The sequence below is a fragment of the Heterocephalus glaber genome, unplaced genomic scaffold, assembly GCF_053883595.1.
Source record: "Heterocephalus glaber isolate CG9 unplaced genomic scaffold, H.glaber_assembly_v1.0 deba00000546, whole genome shotgun sequence".
Classification (NCBI taxonomy): Eukaryota; Metazoa; Chordata; class Mammalia; order Rodentia; family Bathyergidae; genus Heterocephalus; species Heterocephalus glaber.
Window position 1 is genome coordinate 22413802 of NW_028258147.1, and position 15921 is coordinate 22429722.

The 15921-nt window shown below is 36.4% G+C and overlaps 1 long non-coding RNA gene and 1 pseudogene across 1 annotated transcript in view; one reads left to right on the forward strand and one right to left on the reverse strand.

Moving 5' to 3' along the window:
• Positions 1-716: 716 nt before the first annotated feature.
• Positions 717-12543, forward strand: LOC110345904 (actin-related protein 2/3 complex subunit 5 pseudogene; annotated as a pseudogene).
• The window catches only part of LOC147829646 (uncharacterized), a 29624-nt gene continuing 26134 nt past the window's right edge, over positions 12432-15921 (reverse strand). Inside the window, exon 5 of the long non-coding RNA XR_015448673.1 lies at positions 12432-12672. This is a non-coding gene — a long non-coding RNA (uncharacterized LOC147829646). The remainder of the gene's footprint in view (positions 12673-15921) is intronic.

Here is a 15921-nt window from a genome sequence, read left to right on the forward strand (position 1 = left end):
TATAAACATAATGACCCTGTTCTATTTCCCTAAGAGGCAGAAGAGGAACTGAACTAGTCCCTTCAGTGGGAGCCCTGCTGGGACCATAAGCGGCTCCTGTTCACGTGTGAGAAGGTAAGGTTACAGAATCTGGAGATTTTTCTTCTTCAGGAAGAGGAGGATAGGAAGGGTTTCGAGATCTGGGGCTGATTTTATCAGAGGAGGAGGATGGCTCTGCATAAAGTGGAGGTCTTATTTCAAGATCTAAGGGGTCAGGATCTTGTGAGAGCACCAGCTTGGGAGCTCAGGCTTTGGCCTCTCAGAGTTTACTTGGGGTCATAACCAAAATGCGAGAGCTTGTTCATAGGGAACAATGCTGCAACCAAGCTGGAGGCTCCTGACAAGCCTGAACCCAGATATTTATATATGGAAACTGATCAGGATGGCTAGGGTGTCCAGTGACCTTCTTCCATACTGCTTGGCAGAGGCTCGGGTCAAAGGAGCCCTCTTCTGGCCATCCAACTCCACAGGCTGGCCACTCCAATTGACACAGGGAGCGAAGTTTTCCAAGAGAAAATTTAACCCCTTCGTCCTCCTGCTTGGGGGAAAAAGCCAATTTAAAATTAATGAGAAAACAGTCCAACGGAGTATTCTTGGAGCAGGATCCTCCCATCTCTGCCCTTGATGATTTGGAAAGAAATGCAAAATTAAACACACAATGGACAGGACACTGACATATGACGGACAAGACGAACAGGTGCCACAACAGAAACGAAACTGAATCTTCCCTTGTTCCTCGTCAGGAACCTTGGGGTCAGGGAAGGCTTACTGGCCTGTCAGCCACCTCTCTCCTGACAACAAATGGTTGCAACCGGCCAAAAAACTTACCTCCGGAGGTTTTCTGAGGTCTGTGCCTGAGAGTCTCCTGCTGGATCCCGCTACAGAGTCTCGGCTGAATTGGGCTTCCTTACCCAGGGATCTCGCTGGGGCCTCCAAAATGTAAGACTGAGGGCCTTACCAAACACTCCGAGGAGCTGACTGCAGCAATGAACACCCGGGAAAGAACACACCAGACAAGTTGAAAAATAAAACAGACCTTTATTAGTCTGGCCAGATGGCACTCCCAAAGCAAAGTAGCTAAGAGAGGCAACTGGCTCAGAGTCCGAGGCTGTTTTATAGGGGGTTGGGGGGAAGTTAACATGTAGATTTTATGAGAAAAGGAACAAAGGTTAGTGGTCAACTGTCACGTACTGATGGTCAGCAGACACACACACTAATGGTCACGACCATCACATACTGATGGTCAGCAGACACATTGATGGATTGTTCTACAGATGGTGGGCCCGGGAACATTCATTCTCTGGACAAACAAGGGGTTGAGTAATTTACTTAGGAACTTTGTTTCATTACAGATTTTATCTATTATCCCAGAACTAACAAGCACATTTTAACCATTAATTTACAAGTACAATAGAGGCTAGGGGAATAGTTGATTTTGGAATCATGCAGTCCCACAACATCAATGGGTAATTAGTGAATTGTTGAATGTGATATTTGGGTTATTTTTTGAAGTAGGTGCAACAAGTCTGTTCATAATGTCATACGGTTTATTACTGCACAAATAAAGACCTGGAGGCTGAGTTCCAAGATAAATTTCTAAATTCAAAGTGTAAAATGTCTTCACATCTATCAGGGCATACATACATTTTTATGGCATATTTGGAAGGTTTATTTGGCATATATTGCCTAACCCTTCAACAATGAAATAATATTTCTACTTCTTTGTCTGAGAAATGTCTGTTAATTTCAGATGCTCATTTTCGGATTGAGTCTTTAAATTTTGGAGGCCTGATCTTTTTAAGTTCTTTATAGATTCCAGGTAGTAGGTCTTTGTCCAAGGAACAGAAGGTGAAGATTTTTTCCCATATTGTGGGTTGTCTCTTCAGATTGCTCATGGTTTCTCTTGTGGTGAAGCTTTTTTTTTTCCCATTAAGTTTATTGGTACATTTTCGGTATAAAATACAGTTACATTCATCATTGGGATCTGGTACCATATTATCTACACATGAAAAAAATGTTCAACATCAGTGGTCATTCAAGAGATGCAAATGAAAACAACACTGAGATTCCACCTCACTCCAGAAAGAATGGCTGCTATCATGAAATCAACCAATAACAAATGCTGGTGGGGCTATGGGAAAAGAGGAACCCTGCTCCACTGCTGGTGGGAGTGTAGACTGGTGCAACCACTGTGGAAATCAATATGGAGATACCTCAAAGAACTAGGACTGGAAGTCCCATTTGATATTCTCCTGCTGGGTATCTTCCCCAAAGAATTAAAAGAATCATACCACAGTGATATATGGGCACCCATGTTCATAGCAGCACAATTTGTAATAGCTAAAACTTGGAAGCAGCCCAAATGCCCATCAACTGGAGACTGGATAGAGAAAATGTGGGGGTTTTTAAAAATAAAATGGAGTACTACTCAGCCATAAAAAATTAGAAATTAAAGACATTCATCTCTAAGTGGATGCACATTGTGGAGATACTGTTAAGTGAAATAAATAGGACACACATGTATAAATACGGAATAGTCTCTCTAGTGTGAGAAACTGAAAGTGTAAATAAGGACTAAAATGTATAATAGATACTGTGAAATAAGTAAAGGGGGAAAGGGGAAGCGGAATTGGGAGGGGTAGGGCAAAGAAAAGAAGGGACTGGAATTAATATGAGAAAATAGAAAAATGGAAACAAAATCTTTGTAAATAGGGAGGGGCATGGAGGGGTTGAAGGGTGGGCAGGGGAAGGGGGAAAAATGAGAACCAAGAGAGATTATGTAAAGTTGCAAATTTCCAATCATGAATGTCATTATATTGTATATCTAAAATCTACCAGTGATTAGAATAAATAATTGATAATGTGAAATAGGAAGTAAAGGTCCAAAGAGATAGTGGAAGTGGGAGGGGCAGGGGAAAAGAAAGAAGGGAAAGAAAAAATGATGAGAAATGGAAAAAATGGAAACAAAGTCTTTGTAAATAGTGAATGGTGGAGGGGGTGAAGGGAGGGCTGGGAATGGGGAAAAAGTAAGAACCAAGATGCATCATGTAAAGGGACAAGTTCCCAATGAGAAATGTAAATATATTGTATACCTAAAATGTATCAATAAAAGAATTTTTAAAAAACAATGAAATGATACAAGTCGTTCCGCAATTGTCATGTATTTGGATGGTGTATAAATTTCTTGACAGAAATAATACTCTCCAAAAAATGAGCCAATGGCAGCCAAAATGTCAGATTTTTTTCTTTCTTGGTGGGTCTTTTTGTCATCAAAATGTAGATGATTTTGAAGGAAACCAAATCTCTTGAGTGTCATTATTGTTCTAAAAATATCAACATCTGTCACCTCTTCATAAATCCTTTAGATTCTGACAATTAGAATGATAAGGCCCTGCTATGAAGGCTTTTAGTTCAGATAATGAGGTGTCATGATAAATATATTTTAGAGTATTACTGTTGATACATATAGAGGGTTTTACTTGTATCTCACTATTAGTATATTTCAAAGCATCTTGCAGCATATTATCCATTATAAACAATTTCTAATATTGAATCACAGTGTTGGCCTTCTGTCCAATAGGTTTCACTCCTGGCAAGAACCCAATAACATTTTCTGATTTGGTTCTAACATTGGATTGTCCACATACACGTGATCATTTTGCAGCATTTTGACTAGTCAAATATTTATTTACATTATTGTTTTCTTCCTCATCTGAATCAAGGTCTTCATTCTATACTTCTCTGTTATATCTTGCTCCATCTCACTGTTACAACTTCTTTGACTTAAGTGACCCAAGTCATAATTGGTAGCTGAATCACCTGATGATTCACTTTCAACCTCTTCTCAAAGTTGTAAAAACAGATTTTCATGCGACAATGTACTGAATTGGGCTAGTTCTACAAGAAAAATCAAAAGAAAACATTTATTATGACAAATCATAAATACACAAAAATGTAACACTGCACATAACATGGATGAAACTCACTTGTTGACACTTTGGCACACACCTGGATCCACATGAGCATACACCTGCCATTTGTTGTACCAAGTGAGTGAACACAAACATTGCTTACTGTATTCCCAAGTAGAGCTACTGAGATGCAGAGATGAATACAATTATGCTAAAGTTCATATTTTCATTAGAAAAGTATGGTAGAGGTATCTGTTACCCTTATTCCCACATCCTATGGAATCTTTGAAAGAGAATATTAGTCCTGAGCCTACCATCATACAATACTCATTACTTAGTAATTACTCAAAAAATGATTTAGTAAATCCAAAATGCTGTAGGGGAAAAATTGCTTCTGAACTGTAAACGTTCATTTAAATATTTTGAAATTTGAATCTTGAGTTAGCATAAAATCAAGTTATATCTTTTAGTTGCATTGTGTACATTATATATGCTCAACATAAAAACAGGAAAAGATATTTACTAGAGAATATACTTAAAGAGAAAAGATCTATACATCTTTTACAATATCTCAGGAAATTTTCCTTTTTCATTTTTTTCCTCTCATTTTTTTCATAAAAATGAATCTCAAACATGATTAGATAGAGTAGCATGCAGAGTCATCCGAAGATAGCTTTGCTACTCACTAGGTAGAGACAATGATGCCAAAGAAGATGAAAAAAATAGAATCTTCATGTTGATCCATCAACCCAGTTTCAAAAGGTATCACTAGATAGAAAAATCAATGCTTTTCCAGTGAAAATTTGTTTCACCACAATTTATTTAGATCAGGATGGAACTTGAAATACTGTAACACAGATTTCTAGCAATTTAACATCATATTGGGCATAAAATTTGCCTTTTCAAGGAGAAAAAAAATGACCTTTCTAAAATTAAATCATCATTTAGAATACTGTCATTTGGGGTATCTGCTGGGAGTGTGAGTAGCACAGCTGAAAGTGACGCTTCCACATGCTAGTCAGGGCTAACTGAGGAAAGGCAGAAGCTTTTCCCCGTGGGGAGCTTGAAAGGACCACCCATGGCAGAACTACTGTAGACTGAGACATCACAATCCTGCCCACCTCGTATGCCCATCCAGCTTCCTCCCTCCACAATGGGCAGTTTCTGACACTTCCCAGGGAACTTTCGCACAGTTCACCCTGGTCTATTACTAGGAATCTGCTCTAGAACATTGAACAACCCACATATTTCCACTCATCATAGAGGTTTCTCCATCACTCTAGAAAGAAACCATTTACCTTTTGGGAGACTGAAAAATCTCTGAAAAACTGCATTTTCTGTCATGTTTTAGGCAGACATTAAGAGTTAGCTAAGTTTTTTGGCAAAAACTAACAAAAACATTTCATTAGTATTGACACTATTGTCAACATGTCAGGAATTTGCTTCTTAGCATTTTGAAATTAAGCAACTTTGGAGAGTATCTTTGAAGCAACTAAGAAATGCAGAGCAATAGCATACTCAGGAGATTATATATAAACTTGCTAATAGTGTTCATCAAACTTAGGAATTACAGGAAGACTGCCTAAATACTTTAGAGATTCTTACTATAGTGCAAATCTGATCTTTTATTTTCTGTGCTGCTTATAAATTTCCTTTTACTGTATGTCATACAGCCCATAACGTTAGGTAAAATACTAGGCATTTGGGGTTTCATTCTTATTATGGATGCACTGCATTTATATACAGGTGAAAATAATTTGGCTATGTCTTCCAGCTATTTCAGGACCCTATCAGCTCAGCACTAAATGACTGCAGCATCACAATCCTTTAGCCCACAAGAGGCAGGTTCTGGAATGCAAGATGTTCTGGAAGGCAAAGAGACTAAGGGTTGTTTGTGGTCTGTGTATATTTATTTTCCTAGGAAAACAAATAAACAAATGTTTGTCAACCAGACCATTGCCCGCACTCTTCTCAAAGGTCCCACAACTGGTTTAGCTTGCTTCTTTGCGAATATCCTCTCTCTACCCCATACACATTTTTACCTATACTAATATGGTTATATAGCCAATTATTTTCTCCATTATTATCTTTTAATTTTATGGATCTTAGCTTTGCTTCTTGGTTCAGTGCTTTAAAACTTAATAGTAGCTAAGATATTTTACATTGAAATATCATGCATGTTAATATTGCCCATATTCTATTAAGATATTTTTAAAGTTCATTTCCCCAATTTTCTAATTTTACTTTGCAGGGTTGTTGTTTGTTTTTGTTTTTGTTTTTTTTTTTTACTAATTTTAGCACTTGTATCTCATTTTCAAGCTCATCTACTTAAGTTTCTTCTACAGTTTTACCAGATCCTTTAGTTTTTCTTCTTCACAATATTGTATAGTTCCAGATTTCCTTCTTAGTTTAAATATTTACTTTAGGCTCATCTTAACTTTTTACCTTGCTATAAATTTATCAATCTTTAGTTGTTCTTATATGAGTCTAAACTGATCCAGATTTCAGGAGCTCCAACTCTGTAGGACTGATTAGGATAAGGTAGAGGCAAATTCTGTCTCAGCTAGTGACTCAGCAAGTCCTCCAAGGCCAGCTCTGCAGTAGGATGTCTATTCCCTCCTAATCAATGATCCTCTCACCTTACAGGAGGTTTTTACAGAGACCTTCATCTCTGCATACTCATACTCTGGACACCTGTTTTGCTACCTCTCTGGTGGGAGTTGGTCAAATGAGAAGGAGGAACCATCCTGTCAGAATAGATTTAAGAAAAGAAAAAAGTAATATCTCTATAAATACAAACCATCAACTTTTTCCTCATGATTCTTAATTCAATCATTATCACATAGTGATGAGTGCTTCTATTTACTTAAATTCTATCTGTTCCCCTGTACTTCTACTAGGAGGATAGGATTCATATTCCTCTTTATTATTATGAATACTTCACTCAAGGTTTGGTATAAAGTACAAGAGCAAACACCTTGTTAAATGGATAAAGAAAGAAAAATGGGTAAGGAAAGAAATGAATAAGCTAAGTGTCAACTGTCTTTATTAGGCCATAAAGATGCTTTCTCACCTATAAAATTTCTTTTATTGCTTTTGACTTTTAGTTGACACAAAAGCTGCTCCACTTAGTAGTTCTGTAGAAATACTTATAGTGTAATGGAATAAAAAATAAATTGAGAAAAACTACATAAGTAAGGAAAGTTTTATTCAAACTTCAAAAATAGTTTCTCCATATTTAGATTGTTCACAATATTATCTTGGTCTGATAAGTGTCTATTCCTTATCCTAAATTTGTGGTGTTTCTTTTTTCTTGTTATATTTTCTATTTCATTTGTAGTTTTTAAAAATACTTAAATGGAGAGTCAGACATTTTCTAAGTCCAATTTTGGGTGAATACTTACAAATACGTTCTGTTTACTCTTCTCTCCTACAAACATTAGATATTTTAAGTTTGAATATCATTTCTTCTTGACACAGCTATAGAACAAACTCTTAATTAAAAACAGAGATCTTGGGCCCGGGATTTAGCTCAGTGGTTTCGCCGCCTGCTGCGCAAGCACAAGGACCGGAGTTCGATCCCTGGTACCCCCCCACAAAAACCCAGAGATCTTCATGGTAAAAACTGTAACTCTTTTAATTCAGAACAAAAGTAAGGTTTCTGTTTTCAGAACAACTTTAATTGGACACCTGAATGCCAAGTAACTAGTATGTTTTGTGTATTATTGTTTATAATTTAAATCTTTATTGTTAGATACAGAAGAATATTTATAATAACTCTTTTCCAGGGAACCAAACCAGAATATTATGTATTTGAATTTTTTTGAAACATAGTTGAATAAGATTGCATACTTGTTGCAAAAAAAAAGTTTCAAAAGATATTTTCCAAAAAAAGAAATGAGAAATTTTTACATGAATTATTGAAAATAGCAGCCTATGTGTACTGAATCTTATACAAAAACCCTTCTCAATATTAGTTGATAACTATTAATAAAAGTAATATCTATAATATAATAACTAACATATAATCTCTTCCCTACAAATGACTAGACTCTCAACATTTAAGAGGAACCAACAGTAGAAAGAAACTATTTTTATGTTTGACCACTTTTGTCCATAAAATGTAGGTTTGGGTCCCAGGTCCCCTATAAATTTCCTGTTGTATTTATGCCCACAAAGTCCAAGCTTGCTCAATAACACACCCTTTGCTTTGTCACCATGTATGCTCTGGAACTCTGATTATACTGATCAGCAGCCATGCTGGTTTGGTTAGCTCAATAATCAGTTATAGGCATAAACTAGAAAAACTTATGATTTCAGGGAAATGATTACATTTGAAGAGGCTGGAGGAAGATAGGGATTTATTTAAGAGTTTCTCAAGACAGAAACTCCAAACAAAACTACTCTCCCTGTCTTTTTTCTTTTTTAATTTCTATTTTCAATAGCTGAGCATCTGGATTTGGATTAGGATGTTACAACTCAATGACTTTTGTTTGAAATAGCAACAAAAAAATCTTGTGTGGAGGCACAAAAATACCAATGGCTACTATTTGTTTGTATTTTTAGTTTCCAGGATAGAGTTTCAGAAAGAAGAGAAAAAAGTGATACAAAACAAAAATGGAAGGGGAGTAAAAAATTCAAAGGGAAATGAAAATACTGCTAAATATTAGAGTAGTAACACCATTACATAAACTATTTCTGGCCCTCATTATTTTAGAATAGGTGCCTTATAATAATTTGTAGTTCTTATGTATGTAAGAAAGTTCATATTTTCTAAAGTATATTTTGATAATTAGAGTATACTGTCAAAAATTAAGTTATTATAAACTCAATATGATTATAATACAAACTTATTTAAATGAATTCATACCTCCTAAACTATTGAATAACTGAAAAATATGCACTGTCATCTTATGACATTTGTAGCATTAAAGTAAACTTATACTAGGGGGAGTTAAGCAGGTAAGAAAGACTACTTAGGAATATTGCAATGGGGGGTAATGATTAATACAGTGAGAGAGAGGTTGAACTCTAAAATAAAAAGCTGGAGAGTTTTTATATACTTGGATGAACTAGATGAAAAGTACAAAGGGACAGTAGGTACAAAAGTTGTCAGTGTGATTAAACCATGCATATCTGCTAATTGGGCATAACTGAAGTTCCACTCCCACCTTCCTACAGAGATGGGGATAGAGGCTCCACTTCCTTGGTGATTGCCTTTCAATGGGGTAGCTTCTTGAGAAAGGTACCCTTGGATATTAACACTGCAAAAGAATGGGAGTATTTTACACCTCAAGATAAAGAATTTACAAGTGCAAGTCTTCTAAAGTAAAAGATCTAAGGAAAGGAAAGTCAAGGACCTATAATCAGGAATAAATCTATCTAAAGCTCAGTATGCTGAGGAGAACATTAAAGGCCATTTTGGTCAGCAGATAGAAAGAATATTGCAAAAGAACCTGCAAGTTATAAGAACACATATTTGCAAGAATCAAGGACAACTCATAGATACTCTATAATTCAGGGCTGTGTAGGAATTCTCTCAATTATATCTCAGTAATTCTTCCTAGTGATTTCTGAAAGTTGGTTCCATGAAACTCCTGAACGAAGGGAAGTTAAACGTCAAACTCAGCCTTACAGGGTGTATCACCTGGGGTTCAACCAAGAAATAGAACGAGTGGGAGATATATGTTAAAGTATTTGTTGTGAGCTATTTATTTAACAGGATTGTGGGAACTGACTAGATAGGTCGGAAATCTATAGGGCAGGCTGTGGGGAAGGGCAAACTGGAACTGGGAAGTCATGAGCTGAAGCTGCCACACAGGAAAAATTCCTTCTTTTTCTGAAAAAAAATTCCATTCTACTATTAAGACCTTTCAATTTAAGGAATCAATCCAGCAGCATTATCTAGAATAGTATCTTCTACTGAAAATCAATTGATTATGAATATTAATCCCATCCCATCTCCCATCTCAGGTAGTAATATTAATACCTTCATAGCTATGGGACCATGGCTTAATCAAGTTGCCACTAATCATGACATAAGCTGGATTTAGGTGTTATCAGAGAGCTCCCAGAAAGAAATACCAACCCTAATCAAAACAAAGTGGGCCATCCTAAGAATGGTATTTGGTTTATACATGTAGACAAGTTTAATACTTCAATCCATCACTTTTAAGATTTGAGTACATATTTGTCAAAAAGTTTTTATTGATTCTTGGGCTTTATTCCCTAGGAAAAAATCACACACTAATATAATATAAAATATCACTGTCGTCTTCAACATACTCAATATTATATATGATTATTATTAAACATATATTTTATTGCTAAAAGTCTAGAGTATCCTAAATGTTCAGAATTTTGTAATGTTTTTATCTATACCTCAACTACAAAAAAATAGTATGACATCTAAATAAAATCTTGCAAAAATTATTTATGAGTAGCTAGTAAGACATAATAAGAAAAATTATATCCATCTTTTACTTTAGAGCAGTATTCAAAACTGTTGAACAGTTTTATATATATATATAACAGAATAAACATTAATGTTTATTTATCCTCTAATAATAGCAAATTACTTTAAATGCTATTTCTCAACCATATTATACAACTTTTAGGAGAGTTTGGTTAAAATATGACCATTTTCGTCGTTTTATATTTTATTTTTGGTACCATTTTTCTAATATAACTTTTAAGATTTTTGAAATATAAAAATATGACTGAATTGGCATTTTATTTTCCTTTTATGTGTTTTTAAGTGTTAAAAGCTAAGAACTATTAGTAAAATAAAAATCACAAAGAAAAAAATATCTGTATCTGTGAGCTACTCTTCTTTTTCTCAGTCTGCATTACTACACTATAATCCCAATACTCCATAATTACACAGGCAGTTCTGATACCCGTGAGACCTAATAATAAGAACACGGCCAAGATGTGTTATTTAATCAAACGCTCTTGGCATGCAAGAAGTGTTATCCTGTATCTCCCAGATTTTACTGTTGGCTTCAGCATTCTTATCCAACTCATTCAAAACCAAATGTTTTATTAGCTAGATTTCAGTGAATCCTATTCTTTCTTCTTGCCTAAATGTGAAATTTGCCATTTTCCATGAGCTAAAGTTAATTGTCACATTTTTGATAAACAGAACTGGGACTTCTTGCAACCTCCTTGCATTTCCATTTTATATTCTTTAGTTGAAAGCATTGCTGAGCCTCCAGATGTGCACAGAGAAGGAACAGAAAGGTGTTGAAAACAACATACACACACACACACACACACACACACTAGGGAAATAGGCTTTAGAGATGGGTGAGGAAGAGGGCCAGCTCAGGTAGGATGGAAGCAAATAATCAGCCATATGAAGGAGATGAAAAAGGTATATGTAAAGCTGAGGTTGGGGTCCTTCTTACCCTCCAATGTCTGAAAGTTACCAGTAGAAATGAGAAAATTCATCTGAATCACTTTAAACCTCTCAGAGGAAATGTGTTGTAAAAATGACAGTGTTGCCATAATTAAAGATACTATTGCCAAGATTTCTCATAAATGCAAAGTCAGGAAGAGGGGAGGAGCCTAGTAAAGAAATCAGACAGATGATGGAGAGGAAGACTGGCCATTATCATTCAGAGAGGTAATGAAATCCATAATGTCTGACCCCTACAACTCAACTGCTTTGCTACACTCTTTCTTAGATGGTGAGAAGAAGCAACTTTTAATATGAATGCAGGCATTTAAAAGAAATGACTACATCAAAGGGTTGGATATTAAGCTTAGTTCTCATATTATCTATGCTACAATATTATATGTACAGTTTCCATTTAAAGAGAGCATATAGAGGGTGTTTGAAAGTATAAACAAACATCGTGCAACTAAAACTAAAATCCAGTGTATCTGTCCACTGTAACTATACTAAATTCACAGTGTTTAGTATATACATTTTTAGTATTAAACAAAAAAATAGATAAAAATTAAGAGCACAAATACTGTGTTTGAAGATTTCATTCTTAAACACCCCTGAGAGGGAAATTGAAAGGCAAAGAAAATATTTAAAGTAAATAAAGAGGGAAGTGAATCGCACTGGGCTACGGGTTCAGACTGGGCTAGGCTTGTGAGATAGAGCCAGCGCAGAGAGGAGGCCTTTGCTGTGGGTCGGGATCCGAGATAGGTCCGCTTCCGGACTGTGGACGTGGATGAGTACGATGAGAACAAGTTCGTGGACGAGTAAGACTGGCGTGACAGCCAGGCAGGGCCCAACCAGGGCAAGGTGAACTCCTGCCTGACGCAAGGAAACATGACAGCTAGTCTCCAGGCAGCTCTGAAAAAACACCCTATCAACACCAAGAGTCAGGCAGTGAAGGATCAGGCAGACAGCATTGTCTTGAAGGTGCTCATCTCTTTTAAAGCTAATGAAATTGAAAAGGCTGTTCAATCTCTCGACAAGAGTGGTGTGGGTCTCCTAATGAAGTATATTTATAAAGGCTTTGAGAGCCCCTCTGACAATAGCAGCGCTACGTTACTACAATGACATGTAAAGGTACTTGCTGCTGGAGGAGTGGGATCCATTGTTCGTGTCTTGACTGCAAGGAAAACTGTGTAGTCCAAAAGGAACTTGCTATCCGCCATGCGATTGGAAGATGATGGTACAAAGACCAAAACAACCAAAGGCCACCACCGCCCTGTGGGTAGCATCTGTTTCTCTCAGCTTTGCCTTGCTTCCTTTTCATATCTGTAAAGAAGAAAATTACGTATCAGTTTTTTCTTTAATGAAAATTGTGACAATGTAGAGGAAATTTTGTTTCAACAAGAGTATTTCACCTTCTCATAATCATTTCAATGATGTGTATACCAGTCTATATATAATATAATTTACATTCAACTTTAATTGTGCAATTTTTAACTCATATTGGCTGGTTTTTCTGTTGTTTTATATTATTTTTAATTAATGTTGAGAGATTTGATCAGAATTTGAGGCCAGTTTCCTAACTCATTACTAGTGAGGAAATGATTATTTTTAAGTATATATGCAAGACTGGCAGCTATTAACATTAGCACAACTGGACCACATTTCCCTTATTTAAGCAAAATATGTTTTCAGAACAAGTGGTGGGTAAACACCACTACTAGTTTCCAGCTTTATTTCTGTTTGCCTCCAGATTATCTATGCTGAGTTTAAGTATGCTACTACTTTTTAGCATCCAATTATCATGGCCTTTCAATTAATTTGTGGTCACCCAGGGTCCAGAGCAAGAAGTCTTGTTCTATACAAATATATCTATAAAATACTAGAGCCTGTTTGGCAGGAACATCTAACCTTTCTTCCCATAATATGGCTCTGTTTGGGGAAACTACTCCAAATCAGAAAGGATGCAGAGACTATGCTGTAATTCTAATTCTGGGCAGCCTTTGAATGAAATACTATTTTCCTTAGAAATACAGTAGCTGCCTTATGTATTATATGGTATATAATAAGTATTTAATATACCTTTTGATATGCCCTATAGCTGTCTTCAGTATTCTTCAGGGTAATTGGGGTCTCAAAGGATTTGCTTTGGATCCAAATAAATACAGTCTGTTCGTCTGCTCAGTGTTTTTTGAAAAAGAAAATGCCATGCAACAAAAAATTGTTTACTTTGTTGGACAAACCAAATTGGTTTTCAAAAAATGACAGGTGCTTGTAAAAACTTGTTAGTATTCAGTGGTTCCAAAATAAACTACCTGAATGCATATGACCAAGAGAGAAATCAGCCTGTCTAGTATTTACACTGGATACCAGTTTCATAATCACTGACTTATGTGAAAACTGGTGCAGAAATTCTATAAACCCTCTGTTGTTTTTAATACCTGCTTTTTATTTTGTTTTGTTTTATAAAAATAATAAACTTCAGAAAATAAAATGTCAGTGTTGAATAATTTAAAAAATAAAGTAGGCTCCGCCCACTGCACGATGAGGACCCTGGTGCGGCTTAGAGCCCCAGCTCCGTCCCCGTGCACCACTTAGCTGTGTGGTCACCTGCAGGGGCCCAGTCCCACTCCCCACCCCACTCCCCATCGTAGTCATCGTTGTCGTCTCCCCTGCCTCTGGCCTCCTAGCTCTTCTGCTACCTGGTTCCACACCACAGAGGCACAGGGGATTATAAAGGCCCTTGTCCTGATCGCCACAAGATAGAGCAGAAGCATAAAGAGGGCCTCTCTCAGGCTCCTCCATGAAAACTGAAGCTCAGAGGAAAAGTAAAGAGAATCGCTACAAAGGCATACCAGACCACCGTACTTGGTAAGTTGGAGGGATCATCATCTCCCATTGGAACTTGTACTATCCTCAGGGGAAGAGAAACTGGAACCTGCAGTAGAACTTTGCAAAATTCAACACTGCAGGAGGACAAGGAGCTCAACTTGGGACTAGCAGCCAGAAATCTGCCTGAATCTCACAGGTCTGCTACTGGCTTGCTGAGAATCATTGACTTGTACCTACACACAGCTGCCCATGTTGCCTACAGTGACAGCAGAGACATACACTGAAGGAGGCCCTTCATTTTTATTTTTTCGTTATTTGCAAAACAGAAAACTTTTTTCTCTTATTTTTAATTCTTAATTTTTATTTTTTTCTACTCTTTTCAAACTTTTATTTTTCTCTTCATTTTTTCTTTACTTTCTCCTCTCTCTCTCTCTCTCTCTCGCTCTCTCACTGGTTCTCTCTCTCTCCCACATTGCTCTTCATCTCCCTTTTGTTCCTTTCTGGACCGAATTCAGATTTCTCCTTTATTTTTCTTTTCTTCTCTTTTTCCTTCTCTTGATTATCATTAGTTTTAAAGGAAAGTAAATACAGTATCTAGGCTCCCTATTGCTGTTAGGTGGTTCTGTTCACATCTTTGTTCTTTCATTCTGCCGTTTCCTCTTGCCTTCAACAGTTTCTTAGAGTTTGTGTGATCTTCCTGTGTCTTCTGGCCTCACCAGTAATCTTTCCTGATCTTTCTACCTATCTGTCCTTCCCTCCCCAACTACTTCTAATTCCCCATTCTGAAGGGTAAAGTTGCTATATTCAAGAGTTTATTCACTATTAATATATGTTGGCTTGGTCCTTGATTTTTATTTAATTCACACAGTTAAATGTGATAGATTAATAACTACCACAAATTGTTATTTTCTAAGCTGTGCTTGATGCTATGGTGTTGCTGATTGTATCACTTGGGCTAAGATGTTGTGATTGATCTAATCAGTTGTCCTTCCTGGTATAATGAAAATGAAATAGTCTCAGAGTCATTAGAGTCTCAAAACCTAAAGACCAGCTATATCTGGAAGACACCTCTGAAAAGCAATCATTCCACAAGGGTTGTAAACACAAGCAGCAAAGATACCTATAATAAGCAATTTTGAAATATCAACCCAGGAATTAAGCCAAAAACAATACCAAAGACAAAAATGAGAAGACATTCAAGCAAAGCACAAACTCAGGCTTCCACCCCACAAAAGGCAAATTCTGGGAGAAATGAGGTGGAAAAGTCTGATAATCAAACACCTGGACACCCTGAACTGATAGCACAGGAAGTAACAAAACACATGAATGAGGCTCTAGAAAAATTCAAAAGAAAAATAATCTCCCGGATAACTACAGAGATGGTGAGCAGAGTGAAAGACATGATTAGAGGCTCTAGAACAGAAACAGATAAAAAAAAATAAATGAGATGAGAAACATGATTGAAACCATTAATGTCCATCCTGAGAAAGAAATGGAAACCATGATCACCCAATATAAGAAAGAAATGGAATCCATGAAACAGATTGAAACAGATATTCAGGAGATTAAAAACTCCATTGAAAGCATGCAGAGCAGATTAAGAGAATCTGAAGATAGAATATCAGATATAGAACACAGGATTGTGGTTAAGGACCATGAAAAGAGACATTTCTTAAAAATAGTGAGAGACCATGAGAAATCAATCCAGCAGCTGCGAGTTGATGCAAAGAAAAAATAACATAA